A 6,840-nucleotide genomic window follows, 5' to 3' on the forward strand; every position below is an offset into this window, starting at 1 on the left:
ATCGAGCCTATTGGGCTGTCAAGTCATGCAACTTCTCTCTTGATCAAGCTGGGGAGGAAAGGAAGCTGCAGTTGAATGAGTTGGATGAGATCCGTTTAGAGGCATATCAGAACTCTATGTTCTACAAGGAGAAGACTAAGAGATTCCATGATAGCTCCATTGCTAGAAAGGAATTTGTTGTTGGTCAGCAAGTTTTACTGTATAACTCCAGACTTGGACTCATGAGGGGTAAGTTGAGATCAAAGTGGATTGGTCCTTTTGTTGTCACTAATGTTTATCCTTATGGTGCAGTTGAAATCAAAAGCCAGTCCACAGATAAGAGCTTCAAAGTGAATGGGCATCGTCTTAAGCCATTCCTCAGCAATTTTGCCTTGGTGGATACTGTTGTGGAGGAAACTTCCCTGCTTGACCCTACTGCTGTTTCACCATGATTCAGGGAGTTTTCTTTGCCCTTCTTCCCCCTTCTTCTTTACTTTTATTGCACTTGTCCAGGTCTGTCTGTCTGTTGTTGTTTCTGTTTGTTTGTTTCATTATTGTTAATTTGTGTTAATTAGTGTGATGTTTTTGTTTTCTGTTTGGGACACTCACTTCACTTTTGGAGGATGAGTTGTTGGTTATTCTGTGAACTGTTATCCTTGCTTTGTCTTTGCATGTCAACTTGCTTTTGGAATTAGTTTACCCTGTGTAAGAATTTGAGCCACTCTCTGTTCTTTGATTGTGTGATATATGCCTCTTGAATGCTTGCACAGTGGCCTTGGCTTGACTCTTTCTGAATGCCTTTCTGATTCACATGCATGTTGGGATATGATTTAGGCAATTTTGTTCTGTGAGCCTACAACCAGATGAGCCTACCTTGAACTGTTTCCGTTGATACCCCTTTTTGAGCCTGCATACCCTTTCATTGTTTTACAGCTCATTACAAGCCCTTAGCCTGAAAAACCATGATTATTCCTACCTTAGGAAATTTTGGAGCTTTGGAATTGTTTTGGGAATGGGTGCTCAATTAAGTGTGGTCGCGCACAACAAGTGTGGTTGTGCGCGCACTTGTTGTTGGTTCTTGGAATTGCTCATTTGTACACCAAAGTGGGATTTCAAAATTGTTGTTTCTCTGCATGTTCTCTGTATAGAAAAAAAGAAAGAAAAAGAAAAAAAAAGAAAAGAAAAGAGAATAAAGAAAAGAAATAAAAAGGAGTTTGGATTTGAGCATTGTGTGAGAACCGAAGTTGGAAGTGTTGGTGTTTGGGATTACTTTCATGATTGATTGAGACTTATTCCCCACTGCTCCTCTATTTCCTTGGTTGCTTAGCTACTTATCCATATGTTCCACACCTTGTCCTCAGCCCCATTACAACCTTGAAAAGTCCTTCTGATCTTGACCTGCATGTGTTTCTGGTTTGGTTGTTTGTTCTAGAGGCTTGCCAAGTCTGTTTGATGTTTGTTTTTCAGGGGTGCTTTGAGAGTAAACAGTAGCCTAGAGATTTGAGTGATACAGTACATATTTCGTGAGGTTATGTTGCTTTCAATTCTCTCCTTAAGCTGAACTGAGTACTTGACATGTTTTGAACTGCTTGGATGATGTTCACGGATACCTTGCAGCTTTGAATCCTTTTGTGTTAGATGTGTTTCCATTTTTCTGTGTCGAGTCCGTTTGTCATGTGTCTGTTTATCTTGTGTCTTTTTGTCTCTCTTGTTATGTTTGTGATGTCCTTGCTTTGCTTTACTCTTTAATTTTGATGAGTCATTATTTTCTTCCATTTCACTAGCCTTTGTGTACCCACTAGACAGTTGATTAGTGCTTAATTGTTCATCATTAGAGTGTTTTTCATCTGTTGGGCTTTATTGGGCCACTGTTCCGAATTTGGACTAATTTCACATTATTTGGCCTAATTTTTGTTTTTAACTATTTTTAGGTATTTGGGTGAAGCAATTTTGGAGCTTGGACATTAATATTTAGTTGAAGAAACTTTCCACATCATTGCCACATCATTTCCATGTCATTTCCACGTCAGCAAAGTCAATGGGTCAACATTTGAGGCCCAGAGTGGCATTTTTGTAATTCTGCGGCTCATAATGGCAGTTTTGTAATTCTGAGTGGCATGGGTGATATGACCACGAATTAGGTTTGCATGAGGAAGAGGCAGCCGCTCCATCATCTTCAACCTCTCTTCAAAACCTCCATTTTCGTTCTCCAAGCTTCCATGGACGCCCACCTTGCGGTTTTTCACGTTTTTGGCTCATTTTTACCGTTTTTATGCATATTTGACAGCACCCATTGAGGGTTTTACGTTTGGAATTCGTTTTCTTGCTTGGGCAGTTCGTTTTGTGGGTTTTATTGACTTGGAACAATACCCATTCATGGGGTTTTCGCATTTATATATGATAACACCGTTTTGCATTCCATTTAAGCTTTGAAATCTCAATTTTTGCTCTTAAATTGCGTTTTCAGATTTGATAAGTTAGGGTTCTTGGTTCTGATTTTTGTGATTTCAGTTTTGAAGTGTTTGATTACTCATTTCCATGTCTAGCTAAATTCGTGTATTGACTCCTTGATGAAAAATGCAATGAAGCTTTGAGGTTGTGCTTGTTTTGTGAAATTTGCCATGTTTTGTTCTGAATTCGTGGAATGCATGTGGTGAATCTGTCAATGCTTAATTTACAGAGTAATTGCATGTGTTTTGTTTAAGATACGTTCATGCTTAATGTATGTAGCTTGGCTGTCACGAATTTAAGGATGTGTGCATTGCTTAATTGCATAATGAAGCTAGATTGTAATTTTCGCTTAGTGAATTATTATCTAGTGGATTGAGACAAGGCAGGGTTGGTGTTAATTTGGTGGCCTATGATAAGTGAAATTGCGTTTGAATCAGGGATGTCAATACGGTTTTAGTCACTGTAGCATTTAAATTAATCTATTGATTAGCATTCTGAATCTGTCTGCCAACCCCCCCCTATGTTTTATTGTTGTGTTCATCTGGAAAATTGGCTTTGAATGAAAATATTGGTCGTTGGGAGACGACTTGGTTCACTTTCATGTACTGCATTTAATATGTTTTAATTTGGTGGGGTACGACCTCAATCACACTCCATCTTCATGAACGTTCCATTTATTTGAGGCATGAGGGACATCAAAAGAAGTAGAAATTTATGACACCAAGACAAGTTAGTAAGGATCAACGTAGGCCGAAGGAAGGAGAAAACAGAAAAAGAAAGAATAGAAAAAGAACTAATATAAACTGCATAAGGAAGGGAAAATAAAAAAAAAAGAAATGGAACTAGAGAAAAATATGATGAAAAGTTTATTCATCAATGTTTTTTCTTCTATAGTTTGTGATGTCATTTTACAGGAACAAAAGGATAAGCATGTGAATGAAACACACCAACTTCCATGTTTAAAAAGGAAGCTTCTTCATAGTGCTTTATTATGCATTTGGTCCGTCGACAAGAAGCAAATTCGTCAAACACAATGCATGGAATTATTTATTGTTACATATCAAGGTGGGGTACTGTTGCCAAGAAATGTTATCGACGAATTGCAACCATTGTAAAGTAACAAATATCAAGATGTATTTGATCCTGGAAGAAGAGAATTAGTTTCAACTTGTGAAAAAATAAAAGTCCTTCACAAGATCACAATAAACATACATTAAAACTAGTGTCTTAAGATTCGGGACAAATCTTCTCGAAGAAGGAGGGTATGATGTGAATTGCGTATGGGTCAAATGGAGGATGACTAATGCGCCGTGTTGATGCAGTTTCTTTTATTTAAATAAGGGCCCAATGCTTTGTAAAATTGGCTGACCAAATTGTCTTTGTGCTTAACCAATTAATGGGCTTTAGTTTTGCTTTATCTTCAAGTTGAAGTAACGGTCCATTTGCCAACTTAAGAACCAACCTTTGGAAGATCAAGAGGACCTTTGCTCAAAGTTTATGGATGACTTTTGGTAACCTTAAATTCTATTACAATCAACCGTTAAGTAGCAGATCGTTATTAGCTTGAGTGGATCATTAATTAATAGCATTAAGCGAGTTGATATTGACATTTATGTGTCTTTTGTAATTCTGATGGTTAAAGCTCCTATATAAGTTCAACCATTTTCATCAATGAAGGCAAGCTGAGTTTTATTCAGAAAATAAACGAGTTGTATCTCATCTATCTTAGTGAGAGTGATTCTCCTAAGTTCTTGAGTGATTCAAGAATCCATGAGTTTAATCAAAGGTCCTTTATCCCTTTTTGTGTTTCTACTCTTAGGCTTATCTTCCATTCTTGGAAGTGTGATGTCTATCAATTTTAGTTCCATCTTCTTTTATGTTTCCACTTTCTCGTTTTAAATAATTTCTCAAATTTCTTGCTTGTTAGCATTCCAAAAAAGATGAATCAATCAAACGAATCGAACCTCGTGGATTCACATCATGTTGTATTCAGAGCCTGGCTATCTAGATTTGGAATAGTAAAGGAAGTTTATTATACAAAGTGTTTAACCGAAGGCCATCGATGTTTAGTTGCAGTATGTTACGGAAGCGAAAGAAATGTTGTGAGCCAAAGATTGGTGGAGAAATTCTAGTTACCAACAAGCTTTCATCGGGATCAAGCGTGGATCAAATTCATTACATGGCAATGTGTGAAAGAAGTATTATGTGATATTGCTCCCATGGACTCTTGTCATCTTCTTTTGGGATGGGCATGGCTTCGTTTTAAAACACTCCATCTTGATGAACGTTCCCATTATTTGAGGCATGAGGGACATTAAAAGAAGTAGAAATTTATGACACCAAGACAACTCACTAAGGATCAAGGTAGGCTGAAGGAGGAAACAGAAAAAGAAGTAATATAAACTGCAGAAGGAAGGGAAAATAAAGAAAAAGAAATGGAACTAGCTAAAGTTTATTCGTCAATATTTTTTCTTCTATAGTTTGTGATGTCATTTTACAGGAACAAAAGGATAAGCATGTGAATGAAACACACCAACTTCCATGTTTAAAAAGGAAGCTTGTTCATAGTGCTTTATTATGCATTTGGTCCGTCGACAAGAAGCAAATTCGTCAAACACAATGCATGGAATTATTTATTGTTACATATCAAGGTAGGGTACAGTTGCCAAGAAATGTTATCGATGGATTGCAACCATCGGAAAGTAACAAATATCAAGTTGAATTTGATCCTGGAAGAAGAGAATCAGTTTCAACTTGTGAAAAAATAAAAGTCTTTCATAAGATCATAATAAACTTACGTTAAAACTGGTGTCGTAAGATTCGGGACAAATCTTCTCGAAGAAGGAGGGTATGATGTGAATTGCATATGGGTCAAATGCAGGATGACTAATGCGCCGTGTTGATGTAGTTTCTTTTATTTAAATAAGGGCCCAATGCTTTGTAAAATGGGCTGACCAATATGTGTTTGTGCTTAACCAAATAATGGGTTTTAGTTTTGCTTTATCTTCAAGTTGAAATAAAGGTCCATATGCCAACTTAAGAACCAACCTTTGGAAGATCAAGAGGACCTTTGCTCAAAGTTTGTGGATGACTTTTGGTAGCCTTAAATTCAGTTACAATCAACCGTTAAGTAGCGGATCGTTTTTAGCTTGAGTGGATCATTAATTAATAGCTTTAGGCGGGTTGATATTGAAATCTAGGTGTCTTTTGTAATTCTGATGGTTAAAGCTCCTATATAAGTTGAACCATTTTCATCAATGAAGGCAAGCTGAGTTTTATTCAGAAAATAAACAAGTTGTATCTCATCTATCTTAGTGAGAGTGATTCTCCTAAGTTCTTGAGTGATTCAAGAATCCATGAGTTTAATCAAAGGTGCTTCTTCCCTTTTTGTGTTTCAACTCTTAGGCTTATCTTCCATTCTTGGAAGTGTGATGTCTATCAATTTCTGTTCCATCTTCTTTTATGTTTCCATTTTCTCGTTTTAAATAATTTCTCAAATTTCTTGCTTGTTAGCATTCCAACAATGATAGATCAGTCAAACGAATCGAACCCTGTGGTTTCACATCATTTTGTTATTCACAGCCTGGCTATCTAGATTTGGAATAGGAAATGAAGTTTATTATACAAAGTGTTTAACCGAAGGCCATCCATGTTTAGTTGCAGTCTGTTACGGAAGCGAAAACAATGTTGTGAGGCAAAGATTGATGGAGAAACTCCAGTTACCAGCAACCTTTCATCTCGATAAAGCGTGGATCAAATTCAGTACATGGCAATGTGTGAAAGAAGTATTATGTGATATTGCTCCTATGGACTCTTGTCATCTTCTTCTGGGATGGGCATGGCTTCGTTTTAAAACACTTCATCTTCATGAACGTTCCCTTTATTTGAGGCATGAGGGACATCAAAAGAAGTAGAAATTTATGACACCAAGACAAGTTAGTAAGGATCAACGTAGGCCGAAGGAAGGAGAAAACAGAAAAAGAAAGAATAGAAAAAGAAGTAATATAAACTGCAAAAGGAAGGGAAAATAAAAAAAAATTGAACTAGAGAAAAATATGATGAAAAGTTTATTCATCAATGGTTTTTCTTCTACAGTTTGTGATGTCATTTTACAGGAACAAAAGGATAAGCATGTAAATGAAACACACCAACTTCCATGTTTAAAAAGGAAGGTTGTTCATAGTGCTTTATTATGCATTTGGTCTATCGATACGAAGCAAATTCGTCAAACACAATGCATGGAATTATTTATTGTTACATATGAAGGTGGGGTACTGTTGCTAAGAAATGTTATTGACGGATTGCAACCATTGGAAAGCAACAAGTATCAAGTTGAGTTTGATCTTGGAAGAAGAGAATTAGTTTCAACTTGTGAAAAAATAAAAGTCCTTCACAAGATCATAATAAACT

Source organism: Vigna unguiculata, chromosome 3 (genome assembly GCF_037176805.1).
Source record: "Vigna unguiculata cultivar grain cowpea cultivar isolate G323 ecotype 2 chromosome 3, ASM3717680v1, whole genome shotgun sequence".
Lineage (NCBI taxonomy): Eukaryota > Viridiplantae > Streptophyta > Magnoliopsida > Fabales > Fabaceae > Vigna > Vigna unguiculata.